Genomic DNA, 25368 nt, shown 5'->3' on the forward strand with positions numbered 1-25368 from the left:
CTTTTCCACTGAAGAATAGCAGTATTAGACTCTCTGCTCTGCAAGCAGCTTTGAAAAGTATAAATTGATATCTACCCCACTGTAATGTTTAAGTCAGCCTTCGGGGTAAAAACACTCTCTAGTGACACACATTTTAGACCTGTTACTCCCAGTGCACTCTGAAGACAATCAGATAGCAGCTCATGGAATCAAAATATTCTATGTTTCACAAGAGTCATCTGATAAGCTTCTTAATTCTAATTTTTTTCACATAATCATGAAGCATGCCTAATCCAAATTTCCTTCTTTTTTTAAAGAGCCATCACTTCACCCATTCACCATTCAAACTCTGTTTAACACCTTGACATTACACTGTGCCTATGTGTATGTGTCAACCAAAATTACAACATGGGAAAAGATAAACCACAAGTACAAAATACTCAGAATCCTTATTACTGTAATTATTGTTGTAATTGTTTTAACAGATGTTAAAAAAGAAAAACACAGTAAGAGCTGGAAGAGTAATAAAGGGATTAGATTTCACAGCCATATTCATAAGCCTTACATAACGAGCGGAAGGAAGGCAACAGAGGATATAAAAAATGAGAGAAGAAATGTCCTAAATCCTCACTGAAAAAGAAAAGGCCAAAAAAGAACCATCCTGCTAGAGTTTATTTGTACTTGCCACTAAACTTTTATCCATCCTGAATTCTTCTTGACCTCCTCAAAAACTATGTCATTGCCACCATTAAATGTAATAGACTTTGGTCAACTGAAGAAGCCAGCAAAAGGCTTTTCCAAGCATTCTCCTTCCTTAAACAAGCATGAAGGACTGTTCCAAACTACTGTACCATCCTCACTGGCTATGGTAACAAAACATTTAATTCCCCACCGTTGTCAAACAACGTGTTTAAGACTCATGCAAGCAACGAATGTTAAAAAGAGAAGTTCTTTTCAACAAAAGGAAAAGCTCAACTGTGAAGACCTTTGAAGGAAATGCTGCACCTCAGTGCTAGTATCTTTGATCTGCTATTGGTACCTCTAACAGAGGTACACTTGACACTTTAAATATTGATGAGATATTTGCTGAGCTGCCATTAAAAGCCAAGGCTTCACTTTCTAGTGAAAGAAAAACACAAGCTTCAAAGACTCTGTAGGGGTCCTGATCTCAAGAGCCTTTAAAGAAGCTGAAAGTATATCAAACCAAAGGAAGGGGGATCACCCCATCTTGGTTTGATATGCTATAACACCAGTTGTTATACACAATTGTTTGGAAGTATCATAAAGTGTGAAGACTCTTTTGTAGTTACCATTCTACTACTCAAGGTGCTGGAAAAGAAAATCATCCTCTTTTTACCAAGACAGAACACATTAACAGGTAGTATTTATACTACAAATGCCTTTGTATGCCTTTTGTTCTTTGATTGTGTGGATAACTTTGACTTATGTTTTACTATTTCTGAGAGACATGAAAAAAATGCATCTGAATACTTCTGATAGATTAAAGTCCAGCAACTAGACAACTTTATGTCCAAAACAGTCAGTAGAAGGTGAAATTTCACGGTCACATGCATAAGCACACTCTATGCAGATGAAGTAAAAATGAGTGAGTGTCAGGGGCCAATAAAGCATTCAGTTGAGTTTTCTTGCCTATTCCACTGTGATTTCATCCATATGTCCATCCAAGCTTCATTATTATTAGTGTAACTATGGGGAAAGGTGTGCTACATATGGAAATAACTATCAAGGATAATGAAAAAGAGTTAAGCTATCAGCTATCTTTTTGGTACATGAAAACAGACAATGACTTAACGGGTAAAGAAAGCACACAGAGGAACTTTTGACCTTTGGTCTCAACTGTGTTACAGTCTGTAAGTCTACTGAAAGAAGTTAGGCATGAAACACTGCCCAAAAACTTACTGCAGCTGGACTTACATTGCTGACCAGGAAAACTGAAGGGCAAGCAGATGCTCCGTTACCATTTAGCATTCTGATCAGGTGAGCAGTGAGAAGAGTGAATTTGTGGCTGTTCTCCCTGTATATGAGCTGAGTAAGGAAGAATTAGAAAAAGAAATTAGCTGAGACAGGAGAAGGTTAATCCAGCTTATTTCTCCACAGAGTAAGGGGGAATATGGGTGAAGTGTAACTCTGCTCCATGAGAACATTGCAAGGTGCTCATTCAGCCTTGTATGCTTTTCTTAAAGAAGTGAATAGAGAGCAAGTCTCTTTTAATATGAAAGACAAAGTTGCAATCAAAAAATGCGTATCTTTAATTTTTAAATTAGTTACAAAAAGGAAAAGTAAAAAATATAATCATTTCAAAGGCTGTTGAAAGTTTGTGAAATGCTTCTTCAAGTATCACAAATACATTTGGCCAGGAGACGGTACCATTTTCAACAGTGAGGAAAAGGCAGTAGAAAAGTCATATTATTTCCCAAAGTTTAATTTTACATATTGTTTTTTCTTTCTCAATTTAAAAAGGAAAAAAAGAAAAAAAAAAGCAGAGCACTGGCATCCAGCAAACTTAGAGACTCAACACTTCACTTTTTACTATAACTTTAGGAAAAGGCTTATGGAATAAATTCTGAAAATAAGATATATCTGAGCAATCACAGACAGTATTCCAAAGACTTTAGTCCAGTACCCTGTATGAAAGCCCAGATATTATGTGTGCTCCTGCCAGCAGCAATCTGCCTAAGTGCTTACGCATAGCACTGTGCATATACTGTAGTCATGTTAAGACTAGATCACAAAATTAAAACACTGCCTTCAGCATTAGCATGTGCTAGAGGATAAAAGTAAGAAAATTAAATCTTCTTTTTGACTGACATTAAATTAGAAGTGAACGGAGTAAAAAAAAAATTGAGTTCAATTAATAATTTACTTGATGATGAAATGAAGAGGATCAAAAAGTATTTAAAATCATACCAAAGGAGAGACAATAATAATATTTGCTGTTGATACCACAGTGCTATGAGAAGTTACCTGAAAGAAGAGCCACTTTAGTTAATTTTCTCTGTAGAATAGGAGAAAAATATGGGCATAGTACAATTAGACCTATATATTACAAATCTTTGTACATTCAGAAGTGAAACTTGTTGTTCTGCTTTCATATTCATTTTATCCCTGAAAACCTTTTCTTTGAAGCAGTTGCAATTTCCACTATGTGTGAGAGCATATTTGCATTTAGAAATGGAAACAAAGGTATGTGTTATTTTACAGAGCGGTCAAGAAACGCTGCATGTGTTTTCTTCACAATGTAATCCGGCTGCTTTTTACCCCGAATCACACCCTGAGAATGGCTACTCACACTAAAAGTTGCGTTAGAGGCATCCTGGGATTTTTCAAAGGGCATTCATACAATTAGCTTTTCAATTCCAATTGCACTAATAAAAGCGAGAGCCTTGGTGCCAGATCCTCAGCAGACAAGTGGGCAAAACTCACTTTTATGTGCTAATCTTATGAGCTAATCTTATTCCAACAGAAGACCATGCATTTTGGTGAAGATTTGGCGTTAAAAAAAAAAAAAAACCAACCCTCTACACTGAAAAACTAACTTCATTAATTCCACTTAGTAGAGATTTAAAAATTGGGTCCCACGAAATGGATATCAGCCATTAGGTGAATATTAGACAATATGTGCTCAGCAGTACTCCAATCTAATAGCCGCCCCAGCTGAATCAGTATAATGCTTCCTTTTCACTGTGTTATCTCTTTAGCAATATTACATTATTATGGCCAGATCATCAAATGGTGGGAACTGGCAGAGCACTATCAATTTCAGGAGAGCTATACTAACTTGCACCAGCTGAGGTTCTGGCTTTCTTAACATAAATGCATTATAAACTTAAAACCATAGCTCAAATTGTGTGGATCAGCTACGTGTAGACAATATGCAAAATACCAGAGCAACTCTAAGAGGAAGAATATAAAGAAATGCATATGATGAGGCTTACACTGAAGAACAGACAAAGCAGCTCAGGAATCTGTTGTTTTAAATACAGGGGGCATAGTTGGAATGGCTGAATGTTGTTTCAGATTGCTCTAAAAGATTATCTTCAAATAAAAAGACTGATGCAATTTAAAGTCAGAGCCATCTGCAGCAATAAATTACAAGGCAAGCAGCAAGCAACACTGAAGTAGATCATTCAAACAATAAATACAACTAAAACTATCTTGAATACCTTTCAAATACAGAGAATAAGCAGCAATTCTGTGGATACAGAACAATTTAAATATAGACATTTAAAAGAGAAGTTGCAAACATTTTTTTAAAATAAAGGTGCACACAATGCAATTTCAGAAGATGTCTCCATTTCCATACTAATTTTGAGTAATTTGGTGGAACTCACACAGGTGCGATGCCTTTTAGACTGTATAGAGCACTCAAACCCTTACAGAAATAAACAATATTGTTCAGCTTCCTCTGTACTGGATTCTAGTACCTTTGCCCACATTAAGTAATACTCAATTTTGCAGGTATTTCTCTGGATATTGCAGATATTTCTCTGAGGACTTCTCTACACCAACACATTAATGCATAAATTCCTCTCGCTACTGCTGGGCCTTTGAAGTATAAATAAGCTGTGTGAGGTTGGTGGACACATCTCCACAGACTTTTAAAATGATCGATTTCTCATTAAATGTTTCACTCCCATACTCATCTCAGATTTTGTTATACAATACTATTTACTGGCTACACATGAGATTCATATTTTGATATCACAATATGATTGCTGTTTTGAAAAAGTGCTATATACCACAAATACCAGTGGTTATGGAAAAGTGATAAGTATAATTTTGGGTCTCCAATCTCTTATCAGAAAAATCTGATTCGCATATTCTTGGGTCACAGGAGGATCCGTACAGCTGTTTGCAACCCCGCTAGTACGGGTAAAATAGCAGGACATATTTTATACAACTGTTAATATGGCACATGCCTAGAGCATCATGTGAGGCAAGAGGCAGAAAGATGGATCAAAACAGCAATAGCCAGCCCCGCAGAGGCATGGCCAGAACCTCTCAAGGTTTGCTTAAAAATATATATAAAATTGTACTGGGAACATTAAACTGCTCCAGGTTTCTCTTTTAATTTAAACGGTACTTTGGAAGCACAGAGCACACACACATATATACATACACGCATATAAAATAACAACCCCAAAAAGCCCAGAAGCAAGGACAAATTATGATCCTTCATCCTTCTACAGACAGGCATCAGAAGGATCTGGCATCAATTTATGTCACTTACAAGTTGTTAGTACTGACAAGAGTTAGTACTCGTAAGAGGAACAGCCGTGCTGAAGGAAGTAAATACAGACCATAGCAATGCAAGGGAAACGCACACAGTGCCAGGAAGGGGAAACAAATGAGAATCTTAACCAATTCCATGAAAAAATAAAAGTAAATAAATAGTAAACATATATTAAATACCTAAACAAATATATATAAAATACATAAAAACATGTTAAAGTAGCCTATCAAACTGAGGACAAAACTAGTATGTGGGGAACACTGTGTGGTTATATGTCCATATAAAGAGAGCTTGACTAAGAGTACAGCATATTACATATTCCAAACGTATTAAATATAGTTGATCATTAAAGCCACTCAATGGAAATGTTTCAAGCACCTTTCTTCTTCACATATTTTTAGGTAACAGGTGCTTTGCCCTCTGCTAAGTGAGATATTTTTTAAGAAATGTGCTTTTATTTATATGTATAAAGCACCTATGAAAGTAAGGACCTCATTAGCAAAACTGACTCGCCTCACAGAGGCTGTGGTTTGCCCCCAGCTGAAGTAGGAGGCACCCTTGGGCCCAATTCCATTTGGGCCCTCTTGAAGTCAGCTAAAGTCCTTTTATCCCCTCCATAAGTATCAACATATAAGACTGTCACCAGGCCTACACCATTAAAAGATGCCAGGAAATTCAAAATTCAGCTGGTGTACGTTAGTTTCAATGGTACTCGTTAGTTTCAATGGTACTGAAGAGCACTTGGAGACATGGCCAAAGACAGCCTAAAGCTGATGAGTACACATGGTTTTGAAACCATGGCTAATGTCTGTCCCATGTCAAAAAGCAAACAGCTGTAGGCTGAGTAGTCAAGGATCTCATGATTAAAGATACATCTGTAAAGAACTTTCTTGACAAAACGGAAAGAATATCTTAACGCAACAGCTATGAAAAAATGTTTTGTCAGAAAAACATACTAGTTATTGTGCTTACTAGAATCCATTAAAAGTATAATGAAAAGGATTTAAAGTAAAATTAACATCAAATTATAGTCCTATATTGGACAGAGCGTGTGGACCACTCCACTACTTATGACTCAGTTCATTCAGGAATAGAAGCAGAAAAACCAGTGAAAAGTTGTGAGCTTTTAAGGCTGTCCTCCTGCTTCATAAGAAACTACAGAACTTATCCAATTTGTTCAAATAGATCTATGCAACACAAGTATGCATGTTATTCATGCACAGTAAAAATTGGGAAAATTCATGATGGTATAAATAATGTGTTTATGCAAGCTTACTAGCAGTCATATTGCATTTATTTTCTGTTGCAGGTGAAGAAAATTAATTTATTTCTGCACCCAATCTAAAGAGAGACTGACTTTTTAAATTCCTCTGGAGGAAACAAATATAGAATCATAGAATCATAGAATCATACAGGTTGGAAAAGACCTCTAAGATCATCGTGTCCAACCGTCAACCCAACACACCATGCCCACTACACCATGTCCCTAAGGGCCTCATCTACACGTCTTTTAAATACCTCCAGGGATAGTGACTCCACCACTTCCCTGGGCAGCCTGTTCCAAGGCCTGACCACTCTTTCAGTAAAGAAATTTCTCCTAACGTCCAATCTAAACCTCCCTTGGTGCAACTTGAGGCCATTTCCTCTCGTCCTATCGCCAGTTACTTGGGAGAAGAGACCAACACCCACCTCGCTACAACCTCCTTTCAGGTAGTTGTAGAGCGCGATGAGGTCTCCCCTCAGCCTCCTCTTCTCCAGGCTAAACAACCCCAGTTCCCTCAGCCGCTCCTCATAAGGCTTGTGCTCCAGGCCCTTCACCAGCTTCGTTGCCCTCCTCTGGACACGCTCCAGCACCTCCACGTCCTTCTTGTAGTGAGGGGCCCAAAACTGAACACAGTATTCGAGGTGCGGCCTCACCAGTGCCGAGTACAGGGGCACGATCACCTCCCTACTCCTGCTGGCCACACTATTTCTGATACAGGCCAGGATGCCGTCGGCCTTCTTGGCCACCTGAGCACACTACCGGCTCATGTTCAGCCGGCTGTCAACCAGCACCCCCAGGTCCTTTTCCTCCGGGCAGCTTTCCAGCCACTCTTCCCCAAGCCTGTAGCGTTGCATGGGGTTGTTGTGGCCCAAGTGCAGGACCCGGCACTTGGCCTTGTTGAACCTCATATAATTGGTCTCGGCCCATCGATCCAGCCTGTCCAGGTCCCTCTGCAGAGCCTTCCTACCCTTGAGCAGATCAACACTCCCGCCCAACTTGGTGTCATCTGCAAACTTACTGAGGGAGCACTCGATCCCCTCGTCCAGATCGTTGATAAAGATATTGAACAAGACCGGCCCCAGTACTGAGCCCTGGGGAACACCGCTCGTGACCGGCCGCCAACTGGATTTAACTCCGTTGACCACAACTCTCTGGGCTCGGCCGTCCAGCCAGTTTTTTACCCAGCGAAGAGTGCACCTGTCTAAGTCGTGAGCCGCCAGCTTCTCTAGGAGAATGCTGTGGGAGACAGTGTCAAAGGCTTTACTGAAGTCCAAGTAGACCACATCCACTGCCTTTCCCTCATCCACTAGGCGGGTCACCTGGTCATAGAAGGAGATCAGGTTGGTCAAGCAGGACCTGCCTTCCATGAACCCGTGCTGGCTGGGCCTGATCCCCTGGTTGTCCCGGACATGGCTCGTGAGCACCCTCAAAACCAACCGCTCCATGATCTTCCCCGGCACCGAGGTCAGGCTGACCGGTCTGTAGTTCCCCAGATCCTCCTTCCGGCCCTTCTTATAGATCGGCGTCACATTGGCAAGCCTCCAGTCGTCCGGGACCTCCCCAGTTAACCAGGAGTGCTGGTAAATGATGGAGAGCGGCTCGGCAAGCTCCTCCGCCAGCTCCCTCAGTACCCTTGGGTGGATCCCATCCGGCCCCATAGACTTGTGAGCATCCAGGTGGCATAGCAGGTCATGAACTTCATCCTCTTGAATTATGGGGGGTTTATCCTGCTCGTCGTCCCTGTCTTCCAGCTCAGGGGGCTGAGTACCCTAAGGATAACCACTCTGACTACTAAAGACTGAGGCAAAGAAGGCGTTGGTACCTCAGCCTTTTCCTCGTCCTTGGTGGCAACGTTCCCCGCCGCATCCAATAGAGGATGGAGATTCTCCTTGGCTCTCCTTTTGTCTTTAACATACTTATAAAAGCATTTTTTGTTGTCTCTCACGACAGTGGCCAGGTTGAGTTCTAGCCGGGCTTTTGCCTTTCTAATTTCTTCTCTGCACGACCTAACGCGATCCCTGTACTCTTCCTGAGTTGCCTGCCCCTTCTTCCACAAGTGATAAACTCTCCTTTTTTTCCTGAGTCCCAGCCAGAGCTCCCCGTTCAGCCAGGCCGGTCGCCTTCCCCGCCCGTTCTTCTTGCGGCACATGGGGACAGCCCGCTCCTGCGCCTTTAAGACTTCCTTCTTGAAGAACGTCCAGCCTTCCTGGACCCCTTTGCCCTTCAGGACTGTCTCCCAAGGGACCCTCTCGACCAGTGTCCTGAGCAGGCCAAAGTCCGCCCTCCAGAAGTCCATGGTAGCAGTTTTGCTGGCCCCCCTCCTTACTTCACCAAGTATCGAGAATTCTACCATTTCATGGTCGCTAAGCCCAAGCCGGCCTCCGATCACCACATCTCCCACCAGCCCTTCTCTGTTCGTGAACAGCAGGTCAAGCGAGGTATGTCCCCTGGTGGGCTCGCTTACCAGCTGCATCAGGAAGTTATCCTCCACACACTCCAGGAACCTCCTCGACTGTTTCCTCTCTGCCGTGTGGTATTTCCAGCAGACATCCGGAAAGTTGAAGTCCCCCACGAGAACAAGGGCTAGCGACTGGGAGACTTCTGCCAGTTTCTGGTAGAATATTTCGTCTGCCTCCTCATCCTGGCTAGGTGGTCTATAACAGACTCCCAGCAGGATATCTGCCTTGTTGGCCTTCCCCCTCATCCTTACCCACAAGCACTCGACCTCGTCATCACTATCATCGAGCTCTAGACAGTTGAAGCACTCCCTAACATACAGGGCTACCCCACCGCCTCTCCTTCCTCGCCTGTCCCTTCTGAAGAGCTTATAGCCATCCATTGCAGCACTGCAATCGTGCGACTCATCCCATCACGTTTCCGTGATGGCGACTAAGTCATAGCTACCCCGCTGCACAATGGCTTCCAGCTCCTCCTGTTTGCCGCCCATGCTGCGTGCATTGGTGTAGATGCACTTGAGCTGGGCTGCCGATTTCTCCCCTGACATTGGCGTGCGGTCCCTAGGCTCTTCTCTAGAGAGCCTGGTTTTATCCCCTTCCCCCTTCGAATCTAGTTTAAAGCCCTCTCGATGAGCCCCGCCAACTCACACGCGAGAATCCTTTTCCCCCTGTGAGACAGCTGAACTCCGTCCATCGCCAGCAGGCCCGGTGCCGTGTAAACCTCCCTGTGGTCAAAGAAGCCAAAATTCTGCCGATGGCACCAGCCCCTGAGCCACATGTTGATCCGATGAGTTTTCCTGTTCTTTTCAGTGTTCCGCCCCGCCACTAAAGGGATCGAGGAAAACACTACCTGTGCTCCCGATCCTCCCACCAGTCGCCCCAGCGCCCTGAAGTCCCTTTTGATCCCTTCGGGACTTCTCCCTGCAACCTCCTCACTGCCAGCCTGTATAACCAGTAGCGGGCAGTAATCGGAGGCCTGCACGAGACTAGGGAGCTTCCTAGTAATGTCCTTCACCCGGGCCCCAGGGAGGCAGCAGACTTCCCTGTGGGATGGGTCTGGCCGACAAATTGGGCCCTCGGTCCCCCTCAGAAGGGAATCACCAATGACAATTACCCTCCTTTTTTTCTTAGCGGAGGCAGTCGTAATTTGTGGGGCTGGCTGCTGCGCCTCGGGCAACCCCCTGGATGGGCCTTCATCTTCGTCCTCGTTCGTCTGGCCCTCAAGTTCCAGAGCCCCATATCTGTTGTGTAGGGGCAGCTGGGAAGGTTGAGGTGAGGGAGGCCGGGCGGGGGTTCGCCTGGCACCCCGAGCAGGGACCTGTGTCCATTCCCCTCCATCGCCTGGGTCTCCTCCTTCTGCCTGGTGGCAAGAGAGCAGGGGTTCTTCCGCTTCTTGCGGAGCCTCCATGTGCTGCCCTTGCCTCAGGGACGGCTGAATAATTCATATTATTCAAATATGAATAATTTGACATTATTTTTACAAACTCTGATTGAGAAGACAGTAAATCAAAGCAGAAGAGACTAAATCAAAGTATTCAGAAGCTCTGCATACTGGTTTTCAAACATAGAGTAAATATTTTTCTAATATTATTTTATAGGGTGTCATCTTGTAGCTACTTTATATAAATTTTATTGCTTGATTGAAACATGATAATTATCCAGTCCTCCAACTTACGTGATATTTATAAGGTCCAACAGTTCTGCAGATAAATTTTTTACCTTTTTTCTTAAGTACAAAGGTTAATAATTAAAAATTGAAATAAAAGGCAATGAATGTCTACACAGTTATCTAAATCTAAATCTAAATCTAAATAATTAATTCATACTTCCAATATTTTTTTCTGCTAAATCTTCCTTCTTGGTACTACTGCATTCTCTGTTATACAGAGAGTTCCCCAGACATTTAAACCACAGCTAGCATGACTTCTACTATTTCTACAGTACAAATACCGGGGAGAGTCCTGTCCCTCTTGATCAAATTCTATAATACACTACAGGGAAAAAAAAAGGGGGGGAGGGATAGTGTCTCTTCCTATATGTCCCATTTGAACTTGTATAGCAGAAGATTGCAAAGATGTGGCTCTCTTTGGGACCTTGCTCTCTTCAAGATGCAACATGGTAATGTGTCACACGTGAAGGCTGGCTGGCGACACTCAACCAGAATTGCACTGAACTGTATGTAAGATTTCAAATTCAGTAGCCTCCAGACGTTGATAAAGGAATGGCAGTTCTCCCTAAATCCCACCTGATATGGGCTGATTTAAACTTGGCAAGCACTTTTCAACATAAAGGGCCAAGGTCTTTACTACAACTGCACAGAAGAAATTAATGTATGTGAGGAGATGGCAGGATGCAGAGAGGAAGGAGGATCTACCCTTTTTGCCAATAAATATGATATCAGCACAGCAGAATGCACTTCTGTGTTCTCTCTCAAAGGAGCTATTACAGACTTCCAGTAATAAACTTCTCATTTGATGCTTAAAGGTTATTTTTTGTATGACAAATAAATGTCTCCTTCCCAGACTGTTATGAATCAAATCATGTAATATACAACCAAGGTTGGAGATGACAAAGACCTATTAGGTCATCTACAGCGTGTTCCTTTGCCAATGCAAGATTGCTCCCTGCAGTCTTATAGTCCCTTCTTCCGTTTAGTTTGAAGAGTCTCTAGCAATGGAGCTTTCGCCTCTTCTTCAGCAAGGTCTTCTGGTGTTACAGAGATTCAAGTTACAGGAAGGAATTCTTAGCCGTTATGCTAATATTTTTATAGACACTAAACCCCATTACTTGTGTTTCTACCACTTTTGCTATCATTGATTTCTTTTTTATTGACTCTCATCCCCTCAAAAAGCCTTTTCTTTTCCTGTATATTTTTCCTATCTTTGTCCCATGTTGTTTTCCTCCCATACCTCTTCCTTGTCATAGCTTGTTTTCCCTCCTCCTTCCCCAGGTAAATCTCTTTTTTTTTTTTTTTTTTTTGCCCATAATTCTGCTTTCATTAGAGTGATTTATATTATTCTTCCACTCTGAGTGCTGCTTGCAACTATCACTAATTTAGTATCATCTGCAAATTTCATTAACAGGCTGTTTGCCTTCCCTGGATCAGTTCAACAACAATGAATTCAACTGGGTAATATTTTCAATTTATTATTGTAAATTTGTACCCAGATGTTTTGATCAATTGAGAGAGGGTATAAGTACACGATTTCTATTTCCCACACAGCGTTTGGCAATTCTGTTCAGTTTACTAGATAGGTCAGCATAGCCGCCCCATTAAAAACCGCTCACGAGTAACCTACATAAAATGCTTATTTGCATGTATGAGCCTACATACATCTGATATCTTTATTTTGCATGTGTAAATAGGCAACTGCTTTTTGTTTAGTTGGTTCCATTTTGTCTTGAATTTAGAAGCAGAAAGTACCACACACAGACTAATTATTACCAGAGAGGGACGACATTTGTGAACATTCATGAGTTTTCAGAAATACTAGCTGGGGTTTGTGGGTTTTTTGGTTCCCAAGCTAAGCTGGTGCAAAAGAGTTTTAAATTTAAGCATAATACTGTACTTCTTGACTCCAGGGCCCCCAGCATAAGAAAGACATGGACCTGCTTGAGCGGGTCCAGGGGAGGACCACGAAGATGATCAGGGGGCTGGAACTCCTCCTATATGAGGACAGGCTGAGAGAGTTGGGGTTGTTTAGCCTAGAGAAGAGAATGCTCTGGGGAGACCTTATAGAAGCCTTCCAGTACTTAAAGGGGACCTACAGGAAAGGTGGGGAGGGACTCTTTATCAGGGGGTGTAGTGATAGGACAAGGGGTAACAGTTTTAAAATGAAAGAAGGTAGATTTAGATTAGATATTAGAAAGAAATTCTTTACTGTGAGGGTGGTGAGACACTGGAACAGGTTGCCCAGAGAAGTTGTGGATGGCCCCATCCCTAGAAGTGTTCAAGGCCAGGTTGGATGAGGCTTTGAGCAACCTGGTCTAGTGGAAGGTATCCCTGCCCATAGTAGGGGGGTTGGAACTAGATGATCTTCAAGGTCCCTTCCAACCCAAACCATTCTATGATTCCTAACCTCAAAAGACATTCCTCTCCCTAATTACAAAACAATGACCACAATGACCACTTTAATTATTATAAAAACTCTTTCTCTTTTTAGTGAGAAAGAGGATGAGAAAAGTAACTTCACATTATGATTTGGGTGATTGCAGCACACCAATTATATTTCGGGGACTAAAGTCAATGTATTCAGGACAGGAGCACTGGTATATGGCTACCTCAGTCACAAACAATATGTGGAAAGCACCTGTCAAAGCAATGACTGACTTGGATTAACTTTCAAACCGGACTCATTGTGTTCCTCTTTAACATACTTGAACAAAACAATATTATTTTGAATCTGCACTGAAAGTTATGTGTTTCAGCAAAGCAAATAAGCAATTCTTATTTCCTGGGCATCAATATTTCTACTAATTCCCTACTGATGACATTTAGGGAAGAAAGAAGACAAGTTAAAGAGAAGAGTCAACATAATAGTGGATAAATCCAGTGACATCCAGGCAAGGCCGGAGAGCGTCAGCTTTCCATTCCAATGCAGTGTAAGAAAGCTATTAATGAGCTATTTAACAGCTTCATGTCCTTGCACATTGCTACTGAGCTCGCTCCAAAGAGCTCCTATAATAGCCTTACCAGCTTCCCTTAAGCAAGGATGCATGGCCTCTGAGATGTCCTGTGGGAACCGTATAAAGGACAGGGCCATCATAGTATGCAGCTCTTTTCTTGGTTTATTCATGCTCTTACCCCAACACTGATCACACAGAGATCCTTTGAAGCCAGATAGTTTGAACTGCACCTGACCTTTGCGGTTCCATTACTGACTCCACACCTCCTTTGCTAGTGGACTGTTCTTCTTTAGAAGAGCATCTATATTCAGTTTAGCTCACTGCTAACATTCCCTTCCTGAAATGCTAGTAAGCCTCAAGGGTTTGTCTTGAATCTTGCTCCTGCCTAGAAGTCCTGTAATCTAAATTAACCCTATTTCCACCCCTTCACCTTTCCCAGTCCCTGAACTGCTTTAAGCCTTATCCCTAACCTGCAGAACTCTTAATTGCTTTCCCCATTCTTACAGTCCCTTTCATATTCACATCCCTTTCCCACTGCCTCCGGCCTCTATTTTAAGACATTTCTCACCCAAAGACAGAGAAAAAAGGGAAATTAAAACAGATGCTCAAGCAACTGTTATTTATACTTCCTTTATCCCCACACAAACCATCATGCAGAACCTCTAAACAGAATATGAACATCAAACAGCTTGATTCTGCTCAGAAATCCCTATCCCATGACATTCTAACAGGTTCTGCACAGTAGGACTCAAAGCTGCTGGTGGTGTTTCTGCTCAGCATGGAGGAGCACTCCTGTCCCACAGAGCATATGCTTGAAATAGGTAGCAAAGAAAAAGAAGTAAATTATCCTCATTTTAAAGACAGGAGAATAAAACACTGAGCCAGCTAAAAAAAAAATGTGCATTTTATGCCTGAAATATAACATTCCCTCCATGAGAAACGTCACAAGGCAAACATGATTCTTTACTCTTGTTTGCTATTGTTCAATATTAGCTTTTAGTTTAATTTCTGGTAAAGACTTTTTAGATGTTGAAATGCAAAACTTTAAGCAGTACACTAAAGCACTGAGAGAACATGCACCAAAACAGCGACCAACAGTTGACTTCAAGCACTTAATGAGATTTATTAGAAAATATCCTGAAAGAAATACAAAAACATGCATATGCTTTACAAAGTGAGGTGAGTGATACTTTATTATTATTATTATTATCAATGAAGGTCTAGGATCCACAATATTTATACATGTGGATCTTCAGCACTTTTCTTCATCATTTTACGAGAAAATGTATATCGATGACACCAAGTTGGGCAGGAGTGTTGATCTGGGGTAGGAAGGCTCTGCAGAGGGACCTGGACAGGCTGGATCGATGGGCTGAGGCCAACTGTATGAGGTTCAACAAGGCCAAGTGCCGGGTCCTGCACTTTGGCCACAACAACGCCATGCAACGCTACAGGCTTGGGGAAGAGTGGCTGGAAAGCTGCCCAGAGGAAAAGGACCTGGGGGTGCTGATTGACAGCCGGCTGAACATGAGCTGGCAGTGTGCCCAGGTGGCCAAGAAGGCCAACGGCATCCTGGCCTGTATCAGAAATAGTGTGGCCAGCAGGAGTAGGGAGGTGATCGTGCCCCTGTACTCGGCAGTGGTGAGGCCGCACCTCGAATACTGTGTTCAGTAGGAGGAGGAGGGAGAGAGGTTAGTAGGTTCAGTAGGTTCAGTAGGTTCAGAGGAGGCTGAGGGGAGACCTCATCGCGCTCTACAACTACCTGAAAGGAGGTTGTAGCGAGGTGGGTGTTGGTCTCTTCTGCCAAGTAACTAGCGATAGGACAAGAGGAAATGGTCTCAAGTTGCACCAAGGGAGCTTTAGATTGGACATTAGGAGAAATTTCTTTACTGAAAGAGTGGTCAGGCCTTGGAACAGGCTGCCCAGGGAAGTGGTGGAGTCACCATCCCTGGAGGTATTTAAAAGACGTGTAGATGAGGCCCTTAGGGACATGGTGTAGTGGGCATGGTGTGTTGGGTTGACGGTTGGACACGATGATCTTAGAGGTCTTTTCCAACATGTATGATTCTATGATTCTATGAATAGAAAGAGCTACCACAGAGATTAAAGAAGGCAAAACCTTAATGACATGAACCCCATACCTTTAAGGATTCCATGCATCATTCTCTTTTAGTAAAACTGGGCTGATTTAGATTTAGATTGGTCTATTGAGAAAACGACCTGTTGAAGGCAGGAACTGCCCCTAACTATATGCATGCTCCCTGCCCAACACAGTGGAGTCCCAGCCTTGTTTAGGGTCTCCAGCAGACACTGTAATTCAGGTAAGCAATAACTGATGGCTGGCTGTGAGTTCAACAGGATTATAGCAGAGCTCACTTGGGTTGCACTTCCTCTGGGATGTTTATTATTGCAATTATTACTGTCTTTCAGCTTAACCTCTCCCCCCGCTTCCCCAGTTTTCATCTGGGACCTTTACTTTCAGTTGGCTTGGTTTATGTTGAGCCTTTACCTTGGAATTCCAAGTTATTGTTTTAGATTAATTCATACTGGTTTATTTTAATACCGTACCATGTGGGAGTTAAAATGGGGCAGGAGGGCCTCTTAAGACCCAGAAAGGCAGCTGGCTCCACTTGAAGAAACAAGCAGCCACAGTGAGGGAGGTGAGCCCATGAGACTAATTTTTAACCAGAGTTTTAAATGGGTGTTTGTTTTCCATCTCAGGAGAAACAGAGAGAACTTCTAGGTGAGACAGAGAGGCAGCAGATGTGGTCCTGTTACCTCACAAAAAGCAGGAAAGGGAAGTGCTATTCTTTCATTTACCCTAAGATAAGAGATCCATTATATGTGTCTCTGATACTTGCCATGGCTGGTAGGGGCTAGGACCGGCTGTACCAAGGTGCCCTCATCTTTCAGAATGGCTATGCCTTGATTGACATACAGGTCAGTCAGGTTTTGCAGTTTTCTGGTTTGTTTTTTTCTTTTTTCTTAAAGCAAGGATCATTAAGGCACAAACACGGACGTCTTTCAAATATACCTAAGAAAGGGTTTGTTATTATTTTGCTCAGGTATACTAGGCTCAATATTTTGAAACTTGGCCATTTATTCCTTCCCTTAAATAAATATACTTCTGCCTTGAAAAGAGCAGGAGATGAAGTCAACTTGTTGAAATGTTTCTCATTTCCATGCAGCATACACAGTATGATAAGCAGTTAAAACTAAAAGTAATATTTGGTATTTGGTATGTCAACAACATCTCTTTCACTGCCAAATACTTCAAAGTCCAACACAACAAGAAAATTTAAATGGGTTCCAAGATGTAAATATCTTGGGACAAGGTCAAACAAGCGTGGCAAATATTTGTGTGTACTACACAATTCCGCCTGATGAAAAACAAACAGGTGTGGATATATATTTTTTTGTCAATGCGATAGTAAAGGGCAAATGTGGAAATCCATCCTATACACAAATATTTCTAGCATTAAAAAAATCAATGTTTCTTTAACCATTATACCAAGTCTCCTTTTCTATTAGTCCAATACCTACTGAATTCTGATCTGATGTCTTGTCCACCTCCAAGAATGAAGGCAGGCAAGGGTATATGCAGTCTTCCATTCCTCAGATTCTGAGAAAGATCTATGCCCCATTAAAATCCAAAATAGTAACACCACCTTTGATAGCAGGGTGAATATTGACATGCTTTAAGGGAAACTCTTCTGTATACCAACACTGCAATGTGAGGGACTGTATTATGACAAAAAAATCAAGCCATCAGTTTTTTAAAAACATAGCAAAAATTCTGTGTCTAAGATATCTATTTTACAAGTGGTGGCATCCAACAAAGGAAAGTGGCTAGCACCTGTTGTGTGATCTATGGTTCAAACAGTTAGTTATTCAGCAGACATAAAACAAAACTCCAGATTCATGGTCCATTGGTAAAACTACACAGCAACAAATAGGATTCTTGCCTGAGGTAGGACAAAGCTGAGCCCCATAATCTTTTGAAGCATAACAGCCTCTCCGTGATAAATGCTTAATTTATAAACTGGTGGAGGACAAAATATTAAATGAAGTGCTCTGATAGTGAAACAATAATGTTCAATATGCCTGCAGCCATACCGCCTCCGAGTATGATCCCATCAGGTCACACAAACTAAGCCAGGTCAGCTTAGGTCAGTGTTTGAACCAAACACCTCCAGAAGAGTGCAAGAGTTCCAGAAGTGTTACTGTGATTCAATTCATAATGGAGAGCTTCAAATCAGGCTACATATTCACAGTAAGCTAACCATACCTGAGTTAAATTAATTATTCTTACTCAAGATACACAACATAGCAAACTTTCTAAAATCGTTATTAAAAATAAATGTTATTATCAAAGGCTGCAGAATCAGATTAGATTATTCAATTATTAGAGGAACTAATGTACCAGAAAAAAAAATTATTATTTTATGAGCTGTCAAATTCTGCTAACTATAGCTGCTGTGTTTACTCCCTTTCAGTTAACCAACTCAAATGAGAATTATTAGACTCTTCAACATCAAGGTTTCATGCTAGATCAAACTCAAGTTAGAGTTAATATTCAGGTAGTAAATGGAGTCTGTTCTTCAATGACAATGGGCTTTCAGTAATAACCCAGTATCTAAAGAGAATGCTAAAGAAAACCGGAGGTGTCGTCTTTATTTTAATCCTCACCAACACTTTACTGGTAAAAATTATGTGCTTTATGTTATGCTAAGCCTTTCAATCTGTATCAAAGCAGAGATGAAATAGCCCACTGATCAAGTTCTCTAACACTGTTTCAATGAAAGCCAAAACAAAGCTTAGAGGCAGCTTATGGAGCTATTTCCTAATGCCTCGCAGATACTAACAGCCACATAAATCTCTGCTGAGACCAGAACTACCTGCTGGCCTGCATCTCCTGCCTGCTGCTGGAAGGCGGCAACTCATAACAGCCGTTTGCAGCTGGTAAGAATACCTGCCAGGAGTAAAGAGAGGAGGCATACCTAAGCAGCTAGTTTTGACCCCTCCAAAAGGCAGCCCCAAAACTATCACTTTTCAGCTGAAACCAGAGGGCTGCCTTTCACCGTAAGCAGGAGGAGGGAATGCCCGGGTTCAGATAGGCAGCAATACCACTAGCAGCTGCCTTCTCCAGAAACCCGTGCCTGGACAGAGGCATGGCGCAGAGTGGGTCAGCAAGCTCGTCTGGCCATACCCCATAGCTTAACACAAAATCATGTTTACTAATTGTCAAAGGAAGAAGAGGAGCACCCTCGATGTGGATGGTCCAAGGGAGGCAATTACATTTTGTTTTCATGCAAATTTAAATACAGCATAGGATCACACATATCGGGAGAAACAAATTACAGGTAATTCTGATTTACTCTAGCCAACTCATAAACCACAATCAGACTATGCCCCCATAGCAGGCAACAGAACTAGACCCTGCTAAGCTAGATGCCTCATGCTTAATCACTTAGCAAAAATTGGTAATGCATTTCTCAATAGAGACTGTGATAAATATTGACAAGGTGTCCAAAATACGTTTATGTTATACAGTTTTATTTTAACATGAAAAAGAAACTGAGTTTTGTTTCATCATTCTGTTACAGTACCACCCGGACTCTGAACTGCTTCTGGATGATCAAAATACAATGTTCTTACTGCTGCTCATAATGCTAAATACAAACCAACAGTGCCTTTTATAATTAAGTCCATTAATAGCTGACTTCCCTGCATTTACAGGAAGATGAACAAAATTGTCCTGATATTACCCTCACAGGAGAAAGTTTTTTGTCTCTTTTCAGACAGTCTGTCTACAAATACCATCCTGCGGTAAGTGAAGTTGCAAGTACATTTTTCTGAAACTAAGTAATGCAGTTTCATTTAAAATAGTGTATTTTGCTTAGATTCACTATTATTATTTCTAGTCAGAAAAGTGTTCCTCTGCAGAGGACAGAGAACTTCAATTTCAGTCAATACATGTGCACAATTTGAAATCAATAGAAGATATATTAAACTTCACTTGAAAAATGCCAGTAAATAGAGCCAATTATCAGATTAATTTTTCTTTTATATTCATGAAATAGGAATAGTCTTGGTCAAGATAAGCAATCCATTAAATGAATGACTGCTTTGTCTAGTAGCTGGAAAGATTTAATATTTAGAGCATGGGAAATCTATAAAAGCTGCGAAGTCAACAATATATGCTGACCACAGAAATTCATTATTTTTAGGGAGACAGCTATTCCACAAACCAAGCAGCTTCCATATAAGCATCCCAGTTCACTTTATAAACATAAATTAATTAAGGTGAGCTTGAGATGTTTATAATGTCCATAAACTGTGTTCTAAAATGGGACATAAAATAACTGGCTACAAAAAAACTAATGATCCCTAGTTCTGAAATGGTCAATGTGTGGTGCTTGAATTTCTTAGGGGGTGGGTGGCATCCTCTAATTTTAGATTATTAATTTTGCTTTTCCTAGTGTTTTGTGACAAAAATGTTGGATTGATGACATTTGTGACAGTGACAGTAGCAGAGAGAGAACACAAGCCAGGAGCTACAGCTGTTGTTATTCACCCTCCCAAGAATATAGTCCTAAATCCACCCGTCAGCATAGAAGCCCTCTCTACAGTAGGACTTTCCTCATTTCTCTAGTTTAGTGGAGTTGCGTTATAAATATTTTTTACCAACATCAAAGAGAGACGAAGAAATGAGATTTTTTTTTCAGTTTCTAAAAGTAATCAGCTGTCAAGTGCTACTGATACCGCTTCACCAAATGCAACTGAGCAGCACTTAGCCAGCATTATGAAACGTGGTTCTCAAGAAAGACACTTCATATATGCTCACAGCTTTAAGTAGTTTTAGGGCGCTCTTCACCATAAAAGAGCTGCAATGCTGCTTGCTAGGGAAGAAGTCTTTAGAGTGACTGAAGCATGAAGTCTGGGCTCTTGCATCTAAATGAGTTATTCTGTACCGGCAGTATCAGCTAAATATAAGTAGTCTGTATAAGACCATGAGGACAAAGGATGGGTAAGACAAGCTCTCCTCTTCTGCATAGTGCTAAACCTGACTCATTCTGGGAAAAGAGCCAGTATTTCCAATTGCACCTGCAGTAAGGACTCAAGTGTGGGAGCTGCTGAGCAAGCACAGCTGCCTCTGAGTCGCTGAGCAGAAAGGGTGCTTAGCACCCTGGAAAATCAAGACTTGGCCTGCTTTTAACAAGTGCAGAGTACCTGCAGTTCCTACTGGTTTTACTGGGAGCACTCTTAAGAAACCATAAAATCATGGGTAAAAAATGGGAAAGGATGTATCCTGTCCCTCCTCAGAAGCACCTAAATATGCAGCATGCCCTCACACTTCAGTCATGGCCTGATTTTCACAGACACTAAGGAAATGCTTACAGCCCAACTCTGCAATACTGAACTAAAATCTCTACAGATCACAGATATTTCATACTGGATTCCAGTATCACTGACTACATTTGAAAGACTGGGTCTTTTAAATTCACCACTATGATTATAACAACATCCCATAAAGAACATTCCATTTTAATTTGCTTTAAATAACTCTCTCCAGAAGCCTCCTCTGCCAATCACACAAAGAACACTACGACTGGTTGCTAGAAAGTCACAGGAAATAAGTGGTTAATATCCTCAGTGAGTGAGGGTCTGATGCCAGTTTCTAAAGCAACAGTCTTGGCTTCACACCTGGATTTAAGCACTACCACAGGTGAATTAAGGGGAGAGTTGGAAATAAACACATTCATAAATAGAGAGAAAAAGAGGTGAAAGCTGATGACTGCTTGTGACCTTGGGGTTTTGATTGAACAGAACAAGGCTCAGGTTGCAGGTAGTTACATATACAATGGGCTCCTCCTGATTTTACTAATTCCTTGCAATGGCTTTATAAATACTATATAACTTTTTGATGTCCCACCTTTAGGAAAAACAACTTTCTTATCTCATGTAGTTGACTAAACTTTAGTTCCTGAGTTTAAGCAGACTGTCAATTCACAGTTTTTTCCAAAAGATTCATATACCTTGTGTTAGTATGCGCTGTACTATGGATCTGGTTTCAGCAGATACCCACTTCTCAGACAAATATTTATTACTATGATATGCATTTTAGTTGATTAGGTACCAGTTATGATTTAATGAATAAATTCTATTTTTCCTCAAAAATCAACGAAATATAGGGTTATTATGAGAGGTACATTTTTCCTGCAATAACAGCTTTATGCATAAGAACAGTCCGCCACCAACTTGAGTTCTGGCTACATGACCCTCATACGGAAGAACTAGATATTAGGATTGTTTATGAGAAATGCAAAACTTCATGAATCAAAACATTTGAAAGGATTATTTGGAAATCTTGCTGTACTAGAACTGTCTGCCTTCATAGGTAGAAGGCAGATAAAAACTGATAAGACCCATTAATTCAGCTCTTACTTACATCCAAGGGGGAAGAAAAACATAGCCAAAAAAAAGGCCTCCTCAGAAGCACCCAAAATTCCAACGCTGAAAGCGTATGACAAATGTCTTGGAAGGAAAATGGAATATGAGCTCCTTACTCCCTCACCACAGAGGTAATTGCACATATCATGTGAAAACAGGCACTGTAATAGCCATTATTAAGTCTGTATTTTAAAACCTGTGAAAAATAACACGACAGCCTTATTCTATTTATGTCAAAGACAAATGTTTGAGCTAGTTCATATTGTTTGACCCACTCTGACACGCATATATTGATACAGATCATAGCAAAAGCAGTAGTAGGCATGTCTGTATTATAGTTCTCTTCTTGCTGCTTATAATCCTCTTTCATGCAGCCAGAGTTTTCTCTTTATAAAGAGCATAACACAATTAGAATGGACCTGTTTTATACAGAATTCGATCAGCAAGATGGCACTTTCCCATGAATTCCAAGGAGCATCACATTTTCTTTGTGAACCATAACTGCATAAATACCAAAAATGCCAAAAATATCATCAAGTGAAATATACCCTTGAAGCACAATGGTGTGTCTATGTATAAATTGTACGCATGCATCCAATACAAGTTTTTATAAGAATTAAGGCTTGAAAAATTTAACTTGTACTTTTTTTAGCTATATTGAAGACAATCCATTGAAGTGTCCCAGTGGTGCTGGTGGTGGCCAGTGCAAACAACATGTAACACGCAACACTGCTAGCTGGTTTGATTCTCAGCAGTGCAAAACTCCCAGCATTGGCTCTACACTGTGGGGACACACGGGGCTGCAACAGCTGTCTCAGATCATACTCAACCCTCATTCTGGCTCCCACAGTCTCCCTGTCCCAGTCCTTCTCCAGATACTGATTTTTGTTTACGTTCACTGTAGAAAGAGAATCACCTCATAAGCCAAAGTTCTGTAATATTTGGACCAATGTGGTCCTGGGAATAACTGGGGTAAACTGGAAAGAAAAGCTTCAGACAATAAATTTGTTCAGTGCTCCATATACCAGCTTCTTACCGTTACTGATGTCAGGTGTTTTACAATGCATCAGCTATGGCAAATAATCTGTATGCGATCATTCACTGAGTTATGAAGTTTTAAGATAATACACTCATAAATGCATTCTATTATCTTCTTGCAACTGTTTTAGGTGTGGGGGTTTTGCCTAATAGTATGATTTTAATACCATTCATTACATGGGAGAACCACACATGTTCAGTTTCTTGAGACCTACAGTGAACTATACAGCTAAGCCCTGGTAACTAACCATCTGCACGCACTTTGGAAATGTGAAATAACATGTATTGTCTTCTACTATTTTTCAGGTAATTTCTCAAAAAATGAGCTTACTGCAGACCAACATGTTTTACATTGCAGTTTTTAGGAGGACACACATAGTTCCTGCTGCTTAGCTGGCACATAGCAATTTGTGGAGATGAGATATCTTGGGATCATTCACACACTACACATTTTCTCTGTAAATGCACTTGTTTGCTAAACGTTATCAGATCTCTACCTTGATAAATTTTACTCCACGATTTAATTTGAAATAAATCGTCCTTTTTAAACAATGAATCACTTGTTAAATGTAAGTTCCTGTCCTGGTTTCGGCTGGGATAGAGTTAATTTTCTTCCTCATAGCTGGTATAGTGCTGTGTTTTGGATTTAGGATGAGGATAATGTTGATAACGCACTGATGTTTTAGTTGTTGCTGAGCAGTGCTTACACTAAGTCAAGGACTTTTCAGCTTCTCATACTGCCCTGCCAGCAAGGGGGCTGGAGGTGCATAAGAAGCTGGGAGGGGACACAGCCAGGACAGCTGACCCAAACTGGCCAAAGGGATATTCCATATCATATGACGTCATGCTGAACAAAAACCCGGGGCGGGGGGTTGCTGGGGGGGTGCGCCGCTGCTTGGGAACTGGCTGGGCATTGGTCAGCGGGAAGTGAGCAATTTCATTGTGCATCAGTCGTTTTGTATATTCTCTTACCATTATTATTATTTTCCCTTCCTTTTCTGTCCTATTAAATTGTCTTTATCTCAACCCACGAGTTTTACCTTCTTTCCGATTCCATCCCCTACCCTACTGTGGGGGGGGAGTTAGCGAGCAGCAGTGTGGTGCTTAGTTGCTGGCTGGGGTTTAACCACGACAATTCCACAGGTTGATTAGCTTTCAAGAAACGCTCCCCTCTCAAATCCAAAAAGTCTGCGGTGTAGGACCAAACACACACCTAATGAAGGCCTTCCCTTGAGAACAGTGCTGAAATAACAGTCATTTCTACCCACAGAAATACAAGTATCGGGATTCAGCTCTCCCAGCAGACACATCCCTTGGTTCTGAGTTCACAAGTTGGCCTTTAATGTCTGTATTTATCTTCAGTACCTTGCGTGACTCCTTTCCTAGAGACTGACAGACTGCACAAGGTAAAAAGTGCAAGCTACAACAACTTTTGCCAAACAAGTCTCTCATCTACTGTATACTACTGGCTTCCTCTTGCTGAATTGCTCTGCAGACAGAGTCTTCCAGCCAACAGAGTGCTTCCTTCCCATCGCTTCACTGCAATCAATGCTGCTGTATAAAGTATGTCGGTTAGAGCCACATTGATTGCAGTGATAAAAAGATTAATCTCTTTTCTCAAGCTTGCTAATGAGTCCAAGCAAGGTTTTAGAGCAATAAAAGCCATTTTTAATGACTAAAAAAAAATTGTTTTTACTGCCTGCACTCTTTATTTCTATAAATGCCAAATAACCAGCACTTTACACAAGAGCTCAAGCTCAAGGAGAAGAGGACGAATGCAAGAAAGCTAGTGTGAAAGGGCTGTAGTACTACCCTTTGCTAGTGACTCTACTTAATGCAATGTATAGCAGAGCATCAAGTCCAGAGCCTGCCAAAATTTAAATGCTAAAGAGTGATAGCACATCTATGTGAATAAAATTGTAACATAGAAATTGCAATTCGGTCAGTGTCTTTTTGAAGGCTGGATGAAGGTTTTTTCTACAGGAAGCTCTATAATTAACATCTAGCTTCTGATTTGTTTTCTCCCTGATTCATTGAACCATTGACTTTGAAACAGGGACAAATTTAGACTTAGAATCCCACTTTTAAAAAAATCTTTACATTTTAGATGCTTTTGAGTGCAGTGTTGCTGCAAATCATTCAGTATTTCTGTATAGGTTCAGCTTCACTCCATGAAAAAAAGAGAAAAACAGTTAGAATAGGTTTGGGGTTTTTTTCCCCCTTTATGGCTGGTACATTCTCAACTATTTATGGAGAAAATTCAGAGCTGCACTATCAATATTTTGATGATGTGCTCA

This window comes from Calonectris borealis, chromosome 8 (assembly GCF_964195595.1).
Source record: "Calonectris borealis chromosome 8, bCalBor7.hap1.2, whole genome shotgun sequence".
NCBI lineage: Eukaryota > Metazoa > Chordata > Aves > Procellariiformes > Procellariidae > Calonectris > Calonectris borealis.